This window comes from Salvelinus fontinalis, chromosome 35, assembly GCF_029448725.1.
Source record: "Salvelinus fontinalis isolate EN_2023a chromosome 35, ASM2944872v1, whole genome shotgun sequence".
NCBI lineage: Eukaryota > Metazoa > Chordata > Actinopteri > Salmoniformes > Salmonidae > Salvelinus > Salvelinus fontinalis.
The window spans coordinates 33,776,973-33,802,124 of record NC_074699.1 but is presented as its reverse complement, the minus strand read 5'-3'; the positions used below and the strand labels follow the sequence as shown (position 1 = coordinate 33,802,124).

The following is a 25,152-nucleotide window of genomic DNA, read 5'->3' as shown; positions in this document are numbered from 1 at the left end:
ACGCTACCCTCCCCTGTGCCCAATAACAAAAAACACGCTACCCTCCCCTGTTCCCAATTACAAAAAACACGCTACCCTCCCCTGTTCCCAATAACAAAAAACACGCTACCCTCCCCTGTTCCCAATTACAAAAAACACGCTACCCTCCCCTGTTCCCAATAACAAAAAACACGCTACCCTCCCCTGTGCCCAATAACAAAAAACACGCTACCCTCCCCTGTTCCCAATAACAAAAAACACGCTACCCTCCCCTGTTCCCAATAACAAAAAACACGCCACCCTCCCCTGTGCTCAATAACAAAAAACACGCTACCCTCCCCTGTTCCCAATAACAAAAAACACGCTACCCTCCCCTGTGCCCAATAACAAAAAACACGCTACCCTCCCCTGTTCCCAATAACAAAAAACACGCTACCCTCCCCTGTTCCCAATAACAAAAAACACGCTACCCTCCCCTGTGCCCAATAACAAAAAACACGCTACCCTCCCCTGTGCCCAATAACAAAAAACACGCTACCCTCCCCTGTGCCCAATAACAAAAAACACGCTACCCTCCCCTGTTCCCAATAACAAAAAACACGCTACCCTCCCCTGTGCCCAATAACAAAAAACACGCTACCCTCCCCTGTTCCCAATAACAAAAAACACGCTACCCTCCCCTGTGCCCAATAACAAAAAACACGCTACCCTCCCCTGTGCCCAATAACAAAAAACACGCTACCCTCCCCTGTGCCCAATAACAAAAAACACGCCACCCTCCCCTGTGCCCAATAACAAAAAACACGCTACCCTCCCCTGTGCCCAATAACAAAAAACACGCTACCCTCCCCTGTGCCAAATAACAAAAAACACGCTACCCTCCCCTGTTCCCAATAACAAAAAACACGCTACCCTCCCCTGTGCCAAATAACAAAAAACACGCTACCCTCCCTTGTGCCCCATAACAAAAAACACGCTACCCTCCCCAGTGCCCCATAACAAAAAACACGCTACCCTCCCCTGTGCCAAATAACAAAAAACACGCTAACCTCCCCTGTGCCCCATAACAAAAAACACTCTAACCTCCCCTGTGCCCAATAACAAAAAACACGCTACCCTCCCCTGTGCCCCATAACAAAAAACACGCTACCCTCCCCTGTGCTCAATAACAAAAACACGCTACCCTCCCCTGTGCCCAATAACAAAAAACACGCTACCCTCCCCTGTGCCCAATAACAAAAAACACGCTACCCTCCCCTGTGCCCAATAACAAAAACACGCTACCCTCCCCTGTGCTCAATAACAAAAAACACGCTACCCTCCCCTGTGCCCAATAACAAAAAACACGCTACCCTCCCCTGTGCTCAATAACAAAAAACACGCTACCCTCCCCTGTGCCCAATAACAAAAAACACGCTACCCTCCCCTGTGCCCAATAAAAAAACACTAACCTCCCTTGTGCCCAATAAAAAAACACGCGCTACCCTCCCCTGTGCCCAATAAAAAAAAACTCACAACTCTCCCCAAAGCAAAAAAATACTTAAAAAAGAAGTTTAACAAAACCTCCCCTATTTTGGACCAATCCTCCCCCCAGTAAATGATGATCTGTTCATTATGTCGCAGAATCTGAAGACAGGTTAATGTCCTCCATGTTGGCAACTTGTGACAAATACCTATGATGCAGTGCATCTCCTCCTTTTGACACAAATGAAAATACCCAATAGAATAACAATCAGCAGCATCACCAGTAGAACTGAGAGGGTGGACAGGTGAACTCTCTCTGCCCCAGACTCCCAACTGACATCCAGCTTGTTGTCCAGACTGAGGTGAGAGGCAGTACAGGTGTAGTTGTGTCTCTTCTTTAGCTCCTCAGTACTGACCTCCAGACTCTTCCTCAGCTGGTAGGTCCCATCTCCACTAGGCAGCAGCTCCCCCCCTGTCAGCTCCTGTTCTGCCACTGGCTGGCCGTCTCTCAGCAGGGTCAGGTTGATGTGGCGGGGGTAGAAATCAAACGCCAGGCAGCTCACCTGGAGCCCTCCAGAAACCTCTTTCTTTATCAACCTGAGTCTGGGAGGAACTTTACGCATCACAATGTTCTTCTCTCTCTTCAGGAATGTCTTCATTGTTTTGATGCAAATAGGAAGGTAAACATTCTCATAAAGTGTTCTAAGATATGCTTGCCTCATCCCATCCCATCCTGGTAGTAGTTTCCCAGCATAGTACGTAAAATGTGTCATGTTGTAATATAATGTTTGATCTGTATAAATGGCATTGAAAGTGTTCTTTGACATGATCTGGGCTGGTTCACCATTGTCCAACATCTCACAGCCAGCCATTCTTTGCTGAACTTGAACACCTCTTGTGAGATTCAAGTGGTGCTTTAGCTGAAAGGATCTCTCTTTAATGGTCTGGTACATAGTTCCAAATACATAAGCTCCGTCCTGAGCTACGTCATCATGTATTTTGTCCGTTTGGTTAAGTCCACTGTAGATAAATTCTTTTATGTTGGAGTCATAGTAACCCACTTGAACATCATCTAACATCGCCACACCCGTAAACTCAGGGAAAGGCGTCTCTCCGATGATGTGTGTTGCAAATGCCCACAGAGAATGTGATCCTGAACCTGAAAGAGGAGTGATATTATCCACAGTTATGGACATTGAGAGCTTGGGACAATAAGGTTTTATCTGCAAAACTATGATTTTGAGATAATTGGTTTTAAAGTTTCAAACCCTCATTGGTTTGCATGGTGCCAGGCAGTGTTCAAAATGTAAAAAACAATACTCACTCACCATCAGAAATTGTAAGAAAGCTAGTTAGTGCCTCCCAAAGACATGATTGACATTGGGAAAATAGGTTGGGCTATCAGCTTATCATTGATGTAAATCAAAAACTGTATTTTACACTGATTGTGATTTACCTCTCTGTCTTTATGCCTCTCTCTCTCTGCTGTATCAGCCAATCAGACTGAATATTGATAATGATGTAGGCTAAATCAAGTGTTATCAATGATAATTCAATCTTATGCTGCTGTGGCAGTACTGTTGATATTTGAACTAGGTAGTTGGCTACACACCCTCGACTGGTGACCTCATCTATCAAGTCATGCACATTTGGATACTGGGCGCCCGCCATATCTGTGCAGGGCAGACTGGGGGGAAGAATGCACAACCGGGGATGTGTCCAAGCTCAGTACAGAGCATATCAACAGGCGCAACCAATGGAAGGGGTAGGGGGTGAGGGGTGGCAAACTTGACGACCTGCGGACAGTGGGTCCGAACAACAATGACAAAACATTACTACAAACAAAAATACATTTTGGGGGAAATTATGCCGCCACCCAAAAGGGCAGGACACTTTGGAGACTGGAAGGGAAAAGGGGCATGTGCTCTGCACAGGTAGAGCCCTATCTCTGCAGATGACTGGTGTCAGCAATTCAATTCTTTTCAACTCAACAACATGAATTGGGGCATTTAGAGTACTATCTATGTAGAGAATATTGAACAGAGCAATGCTATGTCAATAACTACGGTTGTGACTCACCACCTGGATTTGGTCTTAAGTAGCTTTATTTTTTACATTGGATAAAAGTAGAGACTCAAAGCTACAAAATGGTATATCATACACTGCATTTGAGGAACAATAGGAAAGTAATTCTGCTTTGAAAGTTGATCAACTTGTAAGGGAGTGCGTAACTGGCGGCAGGGAAGTCAGGCGCAGGAGAGCAAAACTGGGTAATCAACAGAGCAGTTTTATTCATAAAAACACCGGAAACCAGCACAATAAATAAATGAGTAATAAACCCGTTGCGCATCAGAGAAAACGTGCACATGCACTTACAATAAACAATTCCGCACAAAGACATGGGGGGAACAGAGGGTTAAATACACAACATGTAATGAGGGATATTGAGACCAGGTGTGTGAGAAGACAAGACAAAACAAATGGAAAATGGAAAATGGATCGATGATGGCTAGAAGACCGGCGACGCCGATCGCCGAGCGCCGGCCGAACAAGGAGAGGAACCGACTTTGGCGGAAGTCGTGGCACAACTTGTAAGACCCACCCGTCTCATTTCGCTCTCGGAGCGCACACTTGACGCTCTGACCGACTATTTGTTTACCTCTGGATACCATGAAAATAGCCTAACCAGCTCAGCTGGCAACAATTTCATTACGCTTTTTTGCAGACGTTTACTGACACCGGCCATATTCAACGGGTGTTGGACACACGTCACGTAACGTTAGCTAACGAGCCAGCCAGCTAACATTAGCTAGTTAAAAAACAACGAACAAAGTGCCAACAATGTCTAACATTAGGCTCTAACTAGAAAAGCAAACAGCTCTGGGAAACGAATAATAACCTCCGCTAGGGAGCCAGCCAGCTGAAGTTATCTAGCTAGCTAACAGTACACTTTAGCTCGAAATGAAACCACTTTCTGTCAAAATTAGAACTGTGTAATATCTGAAAATGTAGCTAGCTAACGCTTACCTGCATACATCATCATGCATGATGGACGCGTCTCCCTGTCAGGAATGCCATACCACGGTTGCCATTAGTTTGAAGATGTAATCCAGAGACAGGTGTTTTCTCCATCTCTTTAGCTATCATACTGTAATTCCACTGATTTCAAAACTTGATCCTCCAGAAAGTGGAGAGCAACACTTATGCAGCTCCACTACACAATATATTAAAAAAGTGGTGTTCGACAGGATTACCAACACAGACTGACCGAGATCAAATAGACAGAAGCCTTGAATATGGCAGACCAATCCTCTCTCCTCTCTCGGCATGTCCAACCCACTCATTATCTCAGCCAATCATGGTTAGTGGGAAGTTTGCTCTATTTGTCTGTGGCTTAACCAACAAGGCTCGTAATTTAACAATTGTATTCGTATTTACAGATGGCATGCCAGTTTGTTATCAAGGCACATGAAAGTTCACATGTTCGAGAAGGCATTTCTGCCAAAAAATGCTCTCCTGTGAAGTCTCTTGCGACATACGACTCGTTTCCTGAACCGGGTCACATTTTGACAAAAATGCAGATATAACCTATAGTCCCAAACTCTTGATTTAACATTGTATAACATAACACATCTTTAAATGAGTTGAGAGAAAGTAGATAGTCCATATTACCTGCATTGACAATGGTGCAAAAGGAAAGAACAAACAAAAAGACAGACAGTTTGCCCATGATTTAGAAATGTTCACTACTTTGCAGTAGCCTCACGCAGCTGATACTTTCTTTTTCACTTATGCTTTTCTTCTTCTTCTTCTGCTTATTTTCTTCTGTAATATTATGGCGGTCTGCAAACAAACGTTAGAGGTGCGTGTCGCCACCTACTGTACTGGAGTGTGTAGTCAATCACAATTTACAGACTAAATGAATAAAGAAACAAACATTAAGAGAAACTTAACCCTCCTATCTAATCCTATACTAGAGCCCTATTAACTATTATAAACCCTCCCCCATTCCCCAAATCCCTTTCACATCCCCACCCCCCCACCCCTATCCTACCTCAACAACCGTACACATCAATCTTTCCCTCTCTTCCACATACATAAATTCCCAATCTGGCCCTCAAACCATCATGGTCACCTAATAATCCCCAGTTTACAATTGGCTCATTCATCCCCCTCCTCTCCCCTGTAACTATTCCCCAGGTCGTTGCTGCAAATGAGAACGTGTTCTCAGTCAACTTACCTGGTAAAATAACGGTAAAATAAAAAAATAAAATAAAATAAAATACCAGTGCTTACAACAATACATCAATAGATGCTTCACTGTTTCATCAACCATACACTCCGTTCACTATCCATTTGTATGCTTTCCAACCAGATATAACGACGAGTTCAATGTACAATGTCCAAGATGCAACCGAGCAAACACCACCTCTTCTTTCCTTCCATTTGGACAAAAGGAACACCTATGCGAGAATGCTGTTCATTGACTACAGCTAAGCGTTCAGCATAATAGTGCCCACAAAGGTCATCACTAAACTAGGGACCCATGGACTAAACACCTCCCTCTGCAACTGGATCCAACTGGGGCCCCTCAGGGGTGCGTGCTTAGTTTACCCATGACTGCGTGGCCAAGCACGACTCCAACACCATCATTCAGTTTGCTGATGACACAACAGTGATAGGCCTGATCACCCACAACGATGAGACAGTCTATAGGGAGGAGGTCAGAGACCTGACAGTGTGGTGCCAGGACAACAACCTCTCCCTCAACGATGAGACAGTCTATAGGGAGGAGGTCAGAGACCTGACAGTGTGGTGCCAGGACAACAACCTCTCCCTCAACGATGAGACAGTCTATAGGGAGGAGGTCAGAGACCTGACAGTGTGGTGCCAGGACAACAACCTCTCCCTCAACGATGAGACAGCCTATAGGGAGGAGGTCAGAGACCTGACAGTGTGGTGCCAGGACAACAACCTCTCCCTCAACGATGAGACAGTCTATAGGGAGGAGGTCAGAGACCTGACAGTGTGGTGCCAGGACAACAACCTCTCCCTCAACGATGAGACAGTCTATAGGGAGGAGGTCAGAGACCTGACAGTGTGGTGCCAGGACAACAACCTCTCCCTCAACGATGAGACAGCCTATAGGGAGGAGGTCAGAGACCTGACAGTGTGGTGCCAGGACAACAACCTCTCCCTCAACGATGAGACAGTCTATAGGGAGGAGGTCAGAGACCTGACAGTGTGGTGCCAGGACAACAACCTCTCCCTCAACGATGAGACAGTCTATAGGGAGGAGGTCAGAGACCTGACAGTGTGGTGCCAGGACAACAACCTCTCCCTCAACGATGAGACAGCCTATAGGGAGGAGGTCAGAGACCTGACAGTGTGGTGCCAGGACAACAACCTCTCCCTCAACGATGAGACAGTCTATAGGAAGGAGGTCAGAGACCTGACAGTGTGGTGCCAGGACAACAATCTCTCCCTCAACGATGAGACAGCCTATAGGGAGGAGGTCAGAGACCTGACAGTGTGGTGCCAGGACAACAATCTCTCCCTCAACGATGAGACAGCCTATAGGGAGGAGGTCAGAGACCTGACAGTGTGGTGCCAGGACAACAATCTCTCCCTCAACGATGAGACAGCCTATAGGGAGGAGGTCAGAGACCTGACAGTGTGGTGCCAGGACAACAATCTCTCCCTCAACGATGAGACAGCCTATAGGGAGGAGGTCAGAGACCTGACAGTGTGGTGCCAGGACAACAATCTCTCCCTCAACGATGAGACAGTCTATAGGGAGGAGGTCAGAGACCTGACAGTGTGGTGCCAGGACAACAACCTCTCCCTCAACGATGAGACAGCCTATAGGGAGGAGGTCAGAGACCTGACAGTGTGGTGCCAGGACAACAACCTCTCCCTCAATGTGAGCAAGACAAAGTAGCTGATCGTGGACTATAGGAAAAGAACAGTCAATGTCATCTTGCTAAGCAACTCCAGTGTATATTTGGCCTTGTGTTTAAGGTTATTGACCTGCTGAAGTGTGAATTTGTCGCCCAGTGTCTGTTGGAAAGCAGACTGAACCAGGTTTCCCTCTAGGATTTTGTCTGTGCTTAGCTCTATTCCTTTTTATTGTCATCCTAAAAATCTCCATAGTCCAAAAGTTTGGACACACCTACTCATTCAAGGGTTTTTCTTTATTTTGACTATTTTCTACATTGTTGAATAATAGTGAAGACATCAAAACTATGATATAGTACATATGGATTCATGTAGTAACCAAAACAGTGTTAAACAACTGTCAGTTAAAAAACTGACATGCACTGTCAACTGTGGGACCTTATATAGAGAGGTGTCTGCCTTTCCAAATCATGTCCAATCAATTGAGGTGACATCACGTGCCCCGCATACCTTCAAAATGATTCTGCAGTCATCATTTATTTGAAAAACACTGTTTCGATCCTCATTTGTCGCAATAAATAAAGTTAAACAGAAGAAAAACCCACCCCTTTCGAACGGATAAAAATGGTGTCGATCTTTAGGAAATGTATCCTATATTTGCCGTTTCCATTACACATGTCGCAATTATTTTTTTATTGCGTCATTGCTTTTGTCGAATAAACCTGGGTCAATGCAAACCTGTCTACTGAGCGTCTTCACAATCTTTCCTGTGAAAGTTTTTTAAGTCTTAAATAAGGATTCCTATGACATTTTGTGAGATGCTTTGTGGATAGGGACCCATGGCCCGTATCCACAAAGCGTCTCAGAGTAGAACATTTGGCATAAGTGCTGAGAATATAGACATTTACTCTGTCTCCTACTCTTATGGGTAAAAATATAAGCTATGCATGAAGCCTTTAGTCATAAGAGACCCACCTAGTCGACAGATATGTAGAACACTTCATAAGGTGATCGAACCAGTTAAGAGTTGCCAGCAGGTGTCTTAAAAGTAGAAAAAAAGCAGTGAGTCAGTGGTTCCTGCACCACATGCAATTGCTTTGGAGTTGTTGAAAGAATGTTTTGATATTTCTATGTGATCAATCCATAAATAATCTAGACCTACATGCAACAGTATCTCTTGCGCTTTTGAAAATTATTTCACATTACCTATATTTCACATGATATGCCTAAATACTTATAACCACATAGGGTAATAAATAATCACATTTTTCTTTTGATTATTTAATTAACCTATATCATGTTGTTTCAAGTTATGCCTCTGGTGCACAATAACACGTAAAAAAAAGTTGGGCAATTGAAGGCATCTAGGGCCCATGTTAAACTTTGATTGTGTTTGATGAAAATGATAGACCTTTCAAACGTTTTATGCAAGTGATTGAATTGGAACTGTGCCAAAGTGATTTAGAGTTGTTAAACGGGAGTGAGGAGTATGTTGATATAACGCTAATATTTTACAAGTTACGCTTATAACAACCATTAGAATTGGTAAAAAAAAATAACTTTATGCATGTCAACATATTAGCAAAGAATTAGTGATCGTGTCAGGCAAAAACGTTTTACCATGGCAATATTTGATGTACAGTCATATTCAGTGTTTTTGAGTGAAGCGTGCACAATTGTTGATGCCTCATCACGATAGGTTATTCCCCATCATTTGCAACAATGTCATTGAGCGTCATCACTGTTTTTCCTTTGCGGTACCAAACTGTCATGATTACCAGCTGAGGCAAAGTTTTATGAGTTGATTTTTGTTTGGGCAGTGTCTTAGTATCATCCTAAAAACACTCTCCACCTGTTGTTTACAAAGCATGTCACAAATAACATTTGATTTGATTTTAGTAGACTATCAAGTACTGTTGAAATCATTTTGATCTGTCGGTATACGATGACACCTAGTGGTTGTATGGTTGATTTCTCCATAAGCATCATTTTTTATCTCCCCCTCACTGTTCACTGTGTTGTGATCTGGTAGGTCCCTGAAAACAGTCTCCACTTCTTTCCTGTGCAAGAACTACAAACCAAATGTCAGATAAAATGTGGACTATTATACAACGGGTGTCTCTAATCCTGAATGTTGATTGGTTAAAACTGCATTCCAGGCGGTGTCTATTCCACAAGTTAACACCGGCTAAATCTGTGATGTTAAAATGCCTATTTACTCTGTTCCATCTGACTGTGCAATCCACTGTCTCATCAACCCAGCTATGCTATTTATATACGTAATCTCCTCTATAAAAAGCATCTAGACATTATCTCACATTTCTTTTAGAATAACATTTAGTTTTCAACAGCTGAGATTTGTATAAACTTGCTGTCTGACTCTCCGACATTTGCAACATTGTTTCAATATTCCATCTATCTCCAGCTGTCCCATAGTAATGAACATGTCGTGAGTCTGGACGACTGGCATCGTTTCTCAGCCAGTCAAAATCATGAATCAGCTGGCGTAATTTTTATGGATATAAACAAAGAAATGTCAATTGAAAAAACGTAAAACTAAACAAATTGCAGCTAGTTTTCAGTCTTTCCAGCTTCAGTTTGAACTGACTGTGTTAGATGTGTTGTAGGTTAGCTCCTCTGAACAGAACTACCCACCACCAATGGACCAAGCAGCGTGGAAAAAGGGACGAATGCAGGAGATTCTGGACGGTAAAGGACCCTGGAGGCAGGCTGGAGAATATCGCCGTCCAAAGGAGGAGATTAAAGCAGCGAAGGCGGAATGGCGACGATATGAGGAGGCAAGTCATCGACGGAAGCCCGAGAAGCCACTCAATTTTTTTTTGGGGGGGGGCACACGGGGAGGTTACACGGGGAGGTTGGCGGAGCTAACTCTCCGTGCTCACGGCAAGGAGAGTGGTACTGCCTTTTATGCTCGCTTCGAGGCAAGCAATTGACTGTGTGATAACGCTCTTGGTAGCGGATGTGAGCAAGACTTTTAAACAGGTCAACATTCACAAAGCCGCGAGGCCAGATGGATCACCAGGACATGTACTCAAAGCATGCGTTGACCAACTGGCAAGTGTCTTCACTGACATTTTCAACCTCTCCCTGACTGAGTCTATAATACCTACATGTTTCAAGCAGACCACCATAGTCCTTGTGCTCAAGGAAGCAAAGGTTACCTGCCTAAATGATTACCGCCCCGTAGCACTCACGTCTGTAGCCATGAAGTGCTTTGAAAGGCTGGTCATGGCTCACATCAACAGCATCCTCCCGGATACTCTAGACCCACTCCAATTCGCATACAGAGGAAAGCTCATAAAATTGTCAGACTCCAGTCCCCAGTCATAGACTGTTTTCTCTGCTACCGCATTGCAAGCAGTACCGGAGCGCCAAGTCTAGGACCAAAAGGCTCCTTAACAGCTTCTACCCCCAAGCCATAAGACTGCAGAGCAATTAATCGAATGTTACATTGACCCCCCCCCCCCCCCTCCTCACTGCTGCTACTCACTGTTTATTATCTATGCATAGTCACTTCACCCCTACCTACATGTACAAATAAACTCTAACCTGTACCCCCGTACACTGACTCGGTACCAGTACCCCCTGTATATTAACTCTTCTTGAACTTCACTGTTGGTTAAGGGCTTGTAAGTAAGCATTTCAAGGTAACTTGTTGTACTCGACTTGTTGTACTGTACTTGTTGTAATTTGATTTGGTCATCTAGCTATGCACGTAGCCAGCATCGGTTTCCATTGGTTTCCATTGGACTAGAGCTTGATAGCTAGGTAGCTAACGTTAGCTAGCTAGCTAATGAAGATACACCATAGTCAAGGGTCTGCAAAATCAAGCAAATGGTACTGAACTCATGACAAAATCTTATATATATTTTTTTGTGACTTTGGGAATTTCATATTTTTGGCATTGAACTCTGATTTAACTAGCTATGTATCTAATCCGGTTTCGGCATGAAATCAAATTCCTGCGATATACTGCGAGAATTTGCTCACTCACGGACATGAAGCGTCAGAAATAAAAGATCTGGTCATGGATTACGAGCCACTCCCTTTAAAATAGGATTCTTAGAACGTTACTAAAGTTTTCTTATGTTTTTTATGTAAAGTTTTCCTAATGTTCTCGGAACAATTTGAGAGCATGACTTTAAATAGAACCACAAGGAAACCTGTAGGAAACGTTATGTTGAAGTACTGAAATTCCCACAGAAGAACGTTGTTTCTTAACATTCTCTGAACTAATTGAGAACATTCCCAATGTCAAACCAGTTGGAGAATTTTCATAGAACATTAACCAAATTTAAAATAAATGTAACCATGTTAAAGTAAAGAAATACCAAGTTGGTAACGTTTTCTTGTCAAGTTCCATATAAATTTGCTAAGAATGTACCAATGCCAAGCAACTATCCTGCACCATTCCCAGAAATATGTGGGAAGGTTGTATGCAAAATAACGATAGGACAACCACACTCTCACCAAGCTCTAAGATACATATGGTTCTCAGAACGTTATGTGCTATCTGGGTACCCCTTGATTCTGATCTTAGGTCAGTTTTGTGGGAAATAGGTAAACTGATCCTAGATCTATGCCTAAGGGCAACTTTTTAGAGAAAGGACATTTCTACCTGGAGCTAACATCCCAATATTCCTTAGTTTGTATCATAAGTTTAACATACTAGTAATTTTCAGAAATGTACTTAGAGCTAAGAAGAGGCATCAAGTAGCATTAGAGCGGCCTAAGCTTCTTATCATCATCCAAAGAAAGCAACCAACCAGTAGTGTTTGGCAGCTGTTAAAGCAGATGTTACAATTTATGAATATGGATGGATCAAATTAATGACAGGATACAATATAATTATGTAGTTATGGATGTCTGAATAGGCTTAATATTCATTGACATTAATAAAATACATGGACACATAGAGAGAGGAAAGTCACTACAACAGCTGGTGTTTTCTCAGACCGATCTCAGGGAACTCACCTGATGGGAACAGGTAATCACAGGGGGACGTCATTTATCACTGTACCGCTGCCTCACGTTGTGGTCCGGGGTGCAAAACCGGTCACAACACCTCACTGAGTCAGTTAATCAGAATAATATTTCTATCACCTGGAATACTGGCTTCACGAGAAAGAACACATGAATCTCAACGGCACCCCTATTCCCTATATTGTGCACAAAAAAACAGTAGAAAATTACAGCTTAAAGTTATACTTGCCTTTCTTGCACTAACACTAGCACTTTTCTTCTCTTAGTAGCACTGACTTGGCTGATAGCGGCTTTATTGAGGAAAGTTTGACTTACTATGACTGATGTGCGGTTGTATTACCTAGCTGCCTTGAGATGACTGTATGACTGAAATGTTTCAGATTTAAACACTTTGGACCAGAGCCCTATTCTTTGCTTCTTGTCTTTTATCTCTTCCATGCCGAGCTCTCGTTGCCCTTCTCAATCCCCTTTTCCCACATTTTGTTACGTTATAGACTTATTCTATTCCAAATAGTTTTTTTCCCTCATCAATCTACACAAAATACCCCATAATGACGAAGCAAAAAACAGTTTTTTAGATTTAAATTTTTTTAAATTAAAAATAACAACCTGAAATATCACATTTACATAAGTATTCAGACTCTTTACTCAGTACTTTGTTGAAGCACCTTTGGCAGCGATTACAGTCTTGAGTCTTGTGTATGACGCTACAAGCTTGGCACACCTGTATTTCGGGAGTTTCTCCCATTCTTCCTTGCAAAGCCCATCACCGTAGGGATGGTGCCAAGTTTCCTCCAAATGTGACGCTTGGCATTCAGGCCAAAGAGTTCAATCATGGTTTCATCAGACCAGATAATCTTGTTTCTCACGGTCTGAGTGTCTTTAGGTGCCTTTTGGCAAACTGTAAGTGGGCTGTCGTGTCATTCACTGAGGAGTGGCTTCCATCTGGCCACTCTACCATAAAGTTCGGATTGACGGAGTGCTGCAGAGATGGTTGCCCTTCTGGAAGGTTCTCCCATCTCCACAGAGGAACTCTGAAGTTATGTACCTCCCTGACCAAGGCCCTTCTCCCCCGATTGCTCAGTTTGGCCCGGCGGAGTCTTGGTGGTTACAAACTTCTTCCATTTAAGAATGTTGGAGGCCACTATGTTCTTGGGGACCTTCAACGCTGCAGAAATGTTTTGGTACCCTTCCCAGGTCTGTCCCTCGACTCAATCCTGTCTCGGAGCTCTATAAGCAATACTCCCTTGGTCAATCCCCAAAATACCATCTATCTAAACAATACTCTCCTTCCTCACCTCTTTCCAACTATATCTACATCAAACCATCTTCCAGCCCTTTAACCCACTCTGTCCTCCCCATGTAACTGGAGCTACAGGAAAAGATCTGGGTTTATTTATGTAAAGCTCTCATACTCAACGGCACTGGTGATAGAAGAATGGGGAGTGTGTGTGTGTGTGTGTGTGTGTGTGTGTGTGTGTGTGTGTGTGTGTGTGTGTGTGTGTGTATATATTATTGTTGTAAGCCTTCAGAGTTGATGGGGGGATGGTAGCTGGATAACCTTTTTCAATGCCAGAGGTGGGGTGCCATTCCTGATTATTTCCCTGGTCGTGTGTGAGCACCGTGCGTGAGCCTGCACGTTGGAGGGCTGGAGCACACACAGACAGGCTCTGTTAACATGGGATGTTATGAATATTTGCCTGGTCCGTGTTTCAGAGCCACATGAAAGCCAAGCAGACTGCATGAATGAATGGGCCATTCTTAACCTGACCAGTGAAACAGGAAACATGCACATAACATGGAGAGGTGTGGTATACTGCACAGCCACCTAGAATCCTAGCAGCTACCTTAGTAGACCCATTACCAGGTTATACTTGGAAATAGACTGAAATTTTATGGAAAGTTCTAAAGACACCAGGTGTGCATGTTGCTGCCTCACTAACATGCTGCTTGGATGGCCGATGTAGTACGCTGCATTGGCAACAGTGGGAGTGTATCAGTTGTGTGTCATGGCGATCAAGAAAAACGTGGTCAATGTAGAGAGTAGTCAAATCAAAATCAAATCAAATGTATTTATAAAGCCCTTCTTACATCAGCTGATATCTCAAAGTGCTGTACAGAAACCCAGCCTAAAACCCCAAACAGCAAGCAATGCAGGTGTAGAAGCACGGTGGCTAGGAAAAACTCCCTAGAAAGGCCAAAACCTAGGAAGAAACCTAGAGAGGAAACAGGCTATGAGGGGTGGCCAGTCCTCTTCTGGCTGTGCCGGGTGGAGATTATAACAGAACATGGCCAAGATGTTCAAATGTTCATAAATGACCAGCATGGTCATTTAGTCGTAGTAGTGGTAGTGATGGTGATAGTAGTAGTAGTGATGGTGATAGTAGTAGTAATAGTAGTAGTGGTGGTGATGGTAGTAGCAGTAGTAAAATATTGGTTAAAGAACTGTTCGCAATGTTTTTTACATTGGCCATATACAGTAAGCACTATAAGTAGCTTAGTTTTCTGCTACACATTTTCATGTTGTACCTTTAATTTAAACTCAGTTCTAGTGGTAGACTACTTTGTCATTAATAATTGGAGAAGAGATGTTGAAAGGAGTTCCTCTAAAAAGTGCTGATTGTTGACAATGACAGTGAGTTACTATTTTAATCACACTCCACAACATGGAGTCTTCAGATTTGGAAGACATGCCTGAACTGAGCTGGATTCATCATTCACATTAACTCTAGGCATAATGTTATATAGATGTTCCATTATCACTTCAAACAGGGCTGTTATCCCACTCCTCTAGTCTCTCCTCTAATTTCGCATTCTCTCCCCTTTCTCTCTTTATCTCCCCTCTTACTCTACCTTTCTCTCCATCTTCAATCAAATGTATTTATAAAGCCCTTCTTACATCAGCTGATGTCACAAAATGCTGTACAGAAACCCAGCCTAAAACCGCAAACAGTAAGCAAAGCAGATGTAGAAGCACGGTGGCTAGAAAAACTCCCTATAAAGGCCAGAACCTAGGAAGAAACCTAGAGAGGAACCAGGCTATGTGGGGTGGCCAGTCCTCTTCTGGCTGTGCCGGGTGGAGATTATAACAGAACATGGCCAAGATGTTCAAATGTTCATTGATGAGCAGCAGGGTCAAATAATAATAATCACAGTGGTTGTCGAGGGTGCAACAGGTCAGCACCTCAGGAGTAAATGTCAGTTGGCTTTTCATAGCCGATCATTGAGAGTATTTCTACCGCTCCTGCTTTCTCTAGAGAGTTGAAAACAGCAGGTCCGGGACAGGTAGCAGCACATCCGGTGAACAGGTCAGGGTTCCACAGCCGCAGGCAGAACAGTTGAAACTGGAGCAGCAGCACGGCCAGGTGGACTGTGGACAGCAAGGAGTCATCATGCCAGGTAGTCCTGAGGCATGGTTCTAGGGCTCAGGTCCTCAGAGCGAGAAAGAAAGAGAGAAAGAGAGAATTAGAGAGAGCATACTTAAATTCACACAGGACACCGGATAAGACAGGAGAAGTGCAGGAGAGTCTAAGAGGAGGAAAGTGGTGTGTTCATGGTGGTTGTGAGTAACTGTGGGAAATGGGAATCGTGGTCTGGCGCAACAGTCCTGTTCCTAGGGGACGATTGTCTAGGGCAAGGACTGGAATAGGGGGTTGTAAAGGGACTAGAGGAATGCGTAATGATAAGGCCACACACCGGTCTAGGAAGTTGCCTGCAGCACCTGAGTTCACTAGAGCAGGACTCAGTGGGGGGCCAGAATAGTCAGGGAAGGTGACAGGGAGGAGGACGGGCTGGGTGGATAGAGGAGCAAGGCACGGCCACGCTTACCTGGGAAGGTGCAGGAGCGCTCCTTGGCCTGTCGCTTCCTCGCCTGGTTCTCCTTCTGGGACAGGTGTTCCAGGGGTGGTCCAACTACACGCAGTAGGAGCAGAGACCCTGTTGACGGCGGCGTTGATGTTCCTCAGGGGGAAAGTGTGTTGTGGGCTCAGTCTCGCTGGTGGTTCCTGGGAGAGACCCAAACCCCCGGGATGGGCGGCGACGGGCGCGCAGGAGATTATCCAGGCGGATGGCCATGGTGATGAGCTGGTCCAGCGTGAGGTCCTAAGCCTGTAGCCCGCTGTGGAAAAACGTCAACAGGGCCTGGTCGTTCCAGCCAGTGGACGCAGCCATCGTCCGAAAACCAGAGTGTACGCCGACGCTGTCCTGGACCCCTGACGTAGATGGGGATGCTCACCTCCCTCTCGGCCCTCTGTAGGGTGATTGAAGATGGCACGGAAGAGTTTGGTGAAGCGCTCATAGGACTGCATTTCTGGTCCGTTCCTCTCCCAGACGGCGTGCGCCCACTCCAGAGCCCGGCCTGTCAGCACCGAGATCACAAGGGCCACCTTGTCCCTCTCGGAGGCCGTTCCGGCATGGAGGGCGAGGTGGAGGTCACAATGCAGGAGAAACTGCCTACAATGAGCTGGAGGTGCTGTCAGACCGCTCCGAAAGGGGCAGGTAGATGTTGCTGATCAGACCGGGTGATGTAGATGGTGGTGGGGTGGCTGGAACCACGAAGGGGAGCTGGGAAGGTGGTGGTGTATCCTGCAGTTAGCGTGCGGCCCGGAGCACCTCGTCCATGGCAGTCCTGAGGCGCTCCAGGCACAAGTTCACTCCTACAGTGGAGAGGTCGGGATGTCCTGCTACTTCCTGTTTTCTTAGGTCGGTCATTCTGTCACTAGTGTAGAGAGCTGTAGGCAGGAGGCAGGAGGCAGTCGCAGGTTTAAAACTACTGAGTTTATTTAAGCATCATAGAGCAAAGCAGGACGAAACCCAAACGCTGTTGTGCTCAAAATATATCTTCATAAACAAACAGGCACAGGGCGAACCCAAAGTACAAAATATAAAGTAATCAGGGAATAGTAGGCAAGATTCCTCTCAGGAAAACAAGTAACATTTCCAATGACCGACAAAGACAAAGGGCAGAGGGAGTATATATACAGTGATAGAGTGGCGATTGGATCCAGGTGTGTGTAATGATGACAAGACAATTCCGGTGTTAATGAGTGAAGGGCGTTTGCCAGCTGTAGGTTCGGCAGCAGCTAGAAGGCCGTTGATGCAGAAAGCCTGAGCTGGACAGGAGGGGGAGCCAAAGGGAAGGCTGGAGGGGGAGCCAAAGCAAAGGCTGGAGGGGGAGCCAAAGGGAAGGCTGGAGGGGGAGCCAAAGCAAAGGCTGACAGAGTTGAAGAAGTACATAAGAAGTGTGTCTGTGTTATGTTGGACGTTGAGTCGAGAGTAAAGGTGAAGGCTACATGTTCCAACTGCTAATACAATAGTAATGCCTCAGGGCAAGGTTACACACACACACATATATACACGCACAAACACATGTGCGCGCACGCTTACACATACACGCTTGCTCACACACACCACACACACACACAGAATTTTAAGTCACTGTTGCCTTTCATGATCCTCATAGAAGGGGATTGAAGCCAATAGAGCTGAAAAAACCCACCTGGAAAAATTGCTTAACAAGAAACCTTACTATTCAATAGAGACCCATACAAAGAACTTAATTTAGTCTTGGCCTTTAGATTGAAATGAGATTGATATGAATGAAAGGGGATTTTTGTATTGACTGGCGTTGGCAACATTATTAAAAGAACTAAGCTGTAGACAGCAATAAATCCAATAATAATGAGTTTATTATACTGTGAATGTCCCAACCTTGATATGAGAAGGGATCTACTGTAGTAGAGGTATTTACACATGCAGCAGGTAGCCTAGTGGTTAGAGTGTTGGGCCAATAACCAGCAGGTAGCCTAGTGGTTAGAGTGTTGGACCAGTAACCAGCAGGTAACCTAGTGGTTAGAGTGTTGGGCCAGTAAACAGCAGGTAGCCTAGTGGTTAGAGTGTGGTAGCCACTAGGCTACCTGCTGGTTACTGGCCCAACACTCTAACCAACACTCACTGTTCCCCGGTAAAGCCGTCAATGTAAATAAGAATTTGTTCTTAATGTTCTTAACTGACTTGCCTAGTTAAATAAAGTTTAAAAAATGTAATTCTCTATCTTAGGCTCAGCCAATATCAAACAAGTGAGTGAACTGCTAGTGAGGCTGCTGCAGATATAGTAAAAGTTGCTATTCCATGTCAACTGAATTGCAGTGAGACAGCGCTACCTGTAACAGTCTGATGAGACAACTCTACCTGTTACAGTCTGATGAGACAACTCTACCTGTTACAGTCTGATGAGACAACTCTACCTGTTACAGTCTGATGAGACAACTCTACCTGTTACAGTCTGATGAGACAACTCTACCTGTTACAGTCTGATGAGACAACTCTACCTGTTACAGTCTGATGAGACAACTCTACCTGTTACAGTCTGATGAGACAACTCTACCTGTTACAGTCTGATGAGACAACTCTACCTGTTACAGTCTGATGAGACAACTCTACCTGTTACAGTCTGATGAGACAACTCTACCTCTAATAGTCTGATGAGACAACTCTACCTGTAACAGTCTGATGAGACAACTCTACCTGTTACAGTCTGATGAGACAACTCTACCTCTAACAGTCTGATGAGTCAACTCTACCTGTTACAGTCTGATGAGACAACTCTACCTCTAATAGTCTGATGAGACAACTCTACCTCTAACAGTCTGATGAGACAACTCTACCTGTTACAGTCTGATGAGACAACTCTACCTGTAACAGTCTGATGAGACAACTCTACCTCCAACAGTCTGATGAGACAACTCTACCTGTTACAGTCTGATGAGACAACTCTACCTGTAACAGTCTGATGAGACAACTCTACCTGTTACAGTCTGATGAGACAACTCTACCTCTAACAGTCTGATGAGACAACTCTACCTCTAACAGTCTGATGAGACAACTCTACCTCTAATAGTCTGATGAGACAACTCTACCTGTTACAGTCTGATGAGACAACTCTACCTCTAATAGTCTGATGGGACAACTCTACCTGTAACAGTCTGATGAGACAACTCTACCTGTTACAGTCTGATGAGACAACTCTACCTGTAACAGTCTGATGAGACAACTCCACCTGTTACAGTCTGATGAGACAACTCTACCTGTTACAGTCTGATGAGACAACTCTACCTGTAACAGTCTGATGAGACAACTCTACCTGTTACAGTCTGATGAGACAACTCTACCTGTAACAGTCTGATGAGACAACTCTACCTGTAACAGTCTGATGAGACAACTCTACCTGTTACAGTCTGATGAGACAACTCTACCTGTAACAGTCTGATGAGACAACTCTACCTGTTACAGTCTGATGACACAACTCTACCTGTTACAGTCTGATGAGACAACTCTACCTGTAACAGTCTGATGAGACAACTCTACCTGTTACAGTCTGATGAGACAACTCTACCTGTTACAGTCTGATGAGACAACTCTACCTGTTACAGTCTGATGAGACAACTCTACCTGTTACAGTCTGATGAGACAACTCTACCTGTTACAGTCTGATGAGACAACTCTACCTCTAATAGTCTGATGAGACAACTCTACCTGTAACAGTCTGATGAGACAACTCTACCTGTTACAGTCTGATGAGACAACTCTACCTCTAACAGTCTGATGAGTCAACTCTACCTGTTACAGTCTGATGAGACAACTCTACCTCTAATAGTCTGATGAGACAACTCTACCTCTAACAGTCTGATGAGACAACTCTACCTGTTACAGTCTGATGAGACAACTCTACCTGTAACAGTCTGATGAGACAACTCTACCTCCAACAGTCTGATGAGACAACTCTACCTGTTACAGTCTGATGAGACAACTCTACCTGTAACAGTCTGATGAGACAACTCTACCTGTTACAGTCTGATGAGACAACTCTACCTCTAACAGTCTGATGAGACAACTCTACCTCTAACAGTCTGATGAGACAACTCTACCTCTAATAGTCTGATGAGACAACTCTACCTGTTACAGTCTGATGAGACAACTCTACCTCTAATAGTCTGATGGGACAACTCTACCTGTAACAGTCTGATGAGACAACTCTACCTGTTACAGTCTGATGAGACAACTCTACCTGTAACAGTCTGATGAGACAACTCCACCTGTTACAGTCTGATGAGACAACTCTACCTGTTACAGTCTGATGAGACAACTCTACCTGTAACAGTCTGATGAGACAACTCTACCTGTTACAGTCTGATGAGACAACTCTACCTGTAACAGTCTGATGAGACAACTCTACCTGTAACAGTCTGATGAGACAACTCTACCTGTTACAGTCTGATGAGACAACTCTACCTGTAACAGTCTGATGAGACAACTCTACCTGTTACAGTCTGATGACACAACTCTACCTGTTACAGTCTGATGAGACAACTCTACCTGTAACAGTCTGATGAGACAACTCTACCTGTTACAGTCTGATGAGACAACTCTACCTGTTACAGTCTGATGAGACAACTCTACCTCTAACAGTCTGATGAGACAACTCTACCTCTAACAGTCTGATGAGACAACTCTACCTCTAACAGTCTGATGAGACAACTCTACCTGTTATAATCTGATGAGACAACTATACCTGTTACAGTCTGATGAGACAACTCTACCTGTAACAGTCTGATGAGACAACTCTACCTGTAACGGTCTGATGAGACAACTCTACCTGTTACAGTCTGATGAGACAACTCTACCTGTTACAGTCTGATGAGTCAACTCTACCTGTAACAGTCTGATGAGTCAACTCTACCTGTAACAGTCTGATGAGTCAACTCTACCTGTAACAGTCTGATGAGACAACTCTACCTGTTACAGTCTGATGAGACAACTCTACCTCCAACAGTCTGATGAGTCAACTCTACCTGTTGCAGTCTGATGAGACAACTCTACCTGTTACAGTCTGATGAGACAACTCTACCTGTTACAGTCTGATGAGACAACTCTACCTCTAACAGTCTGATGAGACAGCGCTACCTGTAACAGTCTGATGAGACAACTCTACCTGTTACAGTCTGATGAGACAACTCTACCTCCAACAGTCTGATGAGACAACTCTACCTGTTATAGTCTGATGAGACAGCGCTACCTGTAACAGTCTGATGAGACAACTCTACCTGTTACAGTCTGATGAGACAACTCTACCTGTTACAGTCTGATGAGACAACTCTACCTGTAACAGTCTGATGAGACAACTCTACCTGTTACAGTCTGATGAGACAACTCTACCTCTAACAGTCTGATGAGACAACTCTACCTGTAACAGTCTGATGAGTCAACTCTACCTGTTACAGTCTGATGAGACAACTCTACCTGTTACAGTCTGATGAGACAACTCTACCTCTAACAGTCTGATGAGACAACTCTACCTGTTACAGTCTGATGAGACAACTCTACCTGTTACAGTCTGATGAGACAACTCTACCTTTAACAGTCTGATGAGACAACTCTACCTGTTACAGTCTGATGAGACAGCGCTACCTGTAACAGTCTGATGAGACAACTCTACCTGTAACAGTCTGACGAGACAACTCTACCTGTTACAGTCTGATGAGACAACTCTACCTGTAACGGTCTGATGAGACAACTCTACCTGTTACAGTCTGATGAGACAACTCTACCTGTTACAGTCTGATGAGACAACTCTACCTGTAACAGTCTGATGAGACAACTCTACCTGTTACAGTCTGATGAGACAACTCTACCTGTTACAGTCTGATGAGACAACTCTACCTCTAACAGTGTGATGAGACAACTCTACCTGTTACAGTCTGATGAGACAACTCTACCTCTAACAGTCTGATGAGACAGCGCTACCTGTTACAGTCTGATGAGACAGCGCTACCTGTAACAGTCTGATGAGACAACTCTACCTGTTACAGTCTGATGAGACAATTCTACCTGTAAGAGTCTGATGAGACAACTCTACCTGTTACAGGCTGATGAGACAACTCTACCTGTAACAAACACAGGTCTTTGTAGTGAGTTCCAATAGGCTGAGAGAGAGAGAGAGACAGAGAGAGATGGTATTTTAAATGAAATGATCAAATATACAGACCACAAATTCAAATTGGCTATACTCAAACTCAACATTATCCTCACTGCAGGTATTTTCCCCGATATTTGGAACCAGGGATTGATCACACCAATCTATAAAAATGGAGACAAATTTGACCCAAATAATTACAGAGGAATTTGCGTTAACAGCAACTTGGGGAAAATTCTCTGCAGTATTATAAATAGCAGACTACATCATTTCCTTGACGAACACAACGTCCTGAGCAGAAGCTAGATTGGATTTCTAAAAAATTATCATACAACAGACCACATTTACACCCTCCACACTCTAATTGATAAACAAGTTAACCAAAACAAAGGCAAAATCTACTCGTGTTTTGTAGATTTCAAGAAAGCATTTGATTCAATTTGGCACGAAGGTCTTTTTTATAAACTAATAGAAAGTGGTATTGGAGGGAAAACATATGATTTTATTAAATCAATGTACACTAAAAACAAATGTGCGGTTAAAATTGGCAACAAGCAAACAGACTTCTTCTCTCAGGGGCGGGGAGTGAAACAGGGCTGCCCAATAAGTCCAACATTATTTAACATCTACATTAATGAATTGGAAAAAAGAAAATAGAAAAAAGAGCCATCAAATTTTACAACCATCTAAAAACAAGTGACCCTAAAACATTCCATCACACAGCTCTACAATGTCAAGAGATGAAACCAGAGAAGAGTCCCCTCAGCCAGCTGGTTCTGAGGCTCAGTTCACCAACCCAAACCAACCCCATAGAGCCTCGGGACAGCCCTCAGAAAATCTGGCCCAACCAAATCATCACAAAACAAAAATAAAAATATATAACCTATTGGAAAGACACCACAAAAAATCTAAGTAAACTTCAATGCTATTTGGCTCTAAACAGACAGTACATGGTGGCAGACTATCTGACCACTGTGACTGATAGAAAACTGAGGAAAACATTGACTAGGTACAGACTCAGTGAGCACAGTCTGGCTATAGAGACCGGTCGTCACAGACAAACCTGGCTGCCCAGAGAGGACAGGCTGTGCTCACTCTGCTCCAGGGGAGAGGTAGAGACAGAGATGCATTTCCTACTACACTGTGACAAATACTCAGACCTAAGAGCATATTTCATTCCCAAAATTATAACTCAATACAAAGAATTTGAAACTATAAAAGATGAAGAAAAAATCAAATATTTATTGGGTGAAAAGCCAAAATGTGCAGTTTTGGCAGCCAAATATGTGTCCTCCTGCCACAACCTGAGGGACAGCCAGTGAAAAATGCAAAGTAATGTTGATAATATTTCCCATTTAGCTTAGTTTTGTTTTGTCTTTCATACCAGGTCATATGTCTTCTCAAGTCATGTTGACACTGGTCTACTACCGTTGATTTAATTTATTGTTGTTCTGATTAATATTGTTGTTGTAGTTGTTGTTAATGGTGATCCCATGTCCATTTATATATAAATATATATATATTTTGTATATATATACATATATATTTTATTTTTATTTTTCGATATGTATACTTTGACAATGTAAGTAATAATGAACTTGCCATGTCAATAAAGTCAATTGAATTGAATTGAGAAAGAGAAAGAGAGAGAGAGAGAGAGAGAGAGAGAGAGAGAGAGAGAGAGAGAGAGAGAGAGAGAGAGAGAGAGAGAGAGAGAGAGAGAGAGAGAGAGAGAGAGAGACAGAGAGAGAGACAGAGAGAGAGACAGAGAGAGACAGAGAGAGAGAGAGAGAGACAGAGAGAGAGACAGAGAGAGAGACAGAGAGAGACAGAGAGAGACAGAGAGAGACAGAGAGAGACAGAGAGAGACAGAGAGAGACAGAGAGAGACAGAGAGAGAGAGACAGAGAGAGAGAGACAGAGAGAGAGAGACAGAGAGAGAGAGACAGAGAGAGAGAGACAGAGAGAGACAGAGAGAGACAGAGAGAGACAGAGAGAGAGAGACAGAGAGAGACAGAGAGAGAGAGACAGAGAGAGACAGAGAGAGACAGAGAGAGAGAGAGGGTTGAAAGGAAAAGGAATTGACGTTGTCAGCATCTTGCCTCGCCACAGAGTGTAACTCAATCCCTCACTTTTCCAGGAACCAGAGAGTGCACGCACACATGCACACACACACACACACACACACACACACACACACACACACACACACACACACACACACACACACACACACACACACACACACACACACACACACACACACACACACACACACACACACACACACACACACACACACACTCAGGGGAGTCAGAGGACGAAACAGCTGTGTGTGTTGTGTGAAGGAGGAATCTGTTTGGCCGTTGGTTCTGTTTGAATGCTTTCCTAACATATCTCTGCTGACCTAGTGTGCAGGAGGAAGTGATGTCATAGTATTGCTGATTGAGCACTTCCTGTCTGGTGGGTTTGTTGTGAAAGAGTAAAGGATCCCATCCAGAAACAACCATTGATGATTGGTTGCATGTGTCACGCCCTGACCTTAGAGATCCCTATTAGTCTCTGTTTGGTTAGGTCAGGTTGTGACTCGGGTGGGAAAGTCTATGTTTTCTATTTCTTTGTTTTGGCCGAGTGTGATTCCCAATCAGAGGCAGCTGTCTATCGTTGTCTCTGTTTGGGGATCATATATAAGTTGTCATTTTCCGTTTGGGTTTTGTGGGATCTTGTTTTCTGTTTCGTGTCTGTACCTGACAGAACTGTGCGCTTTCGTTTTCACTTTGGTTATTTTGTTTGAGTGTTTTTTGAAAATAAAAATCATGAACACTTTCCACGCTGCGC

At 43.9% G+C, this 25,152-nt stretch overlaps 1 pseudogene; it reads right to left on the bottom strand.

Annotated features, from left to right (window-relative positions):
- Positions 1–1,448: 1,448 nt before the first annotated feature.
- LOC129834774 (major histocompatibility complex class I-related gene protein-like) lies at positions 1,449–5,221 on the bottom strand (annotated as a pseudogene).
- Positions 5,222–25,152: the final 19,931 nt, after the last annotated feature.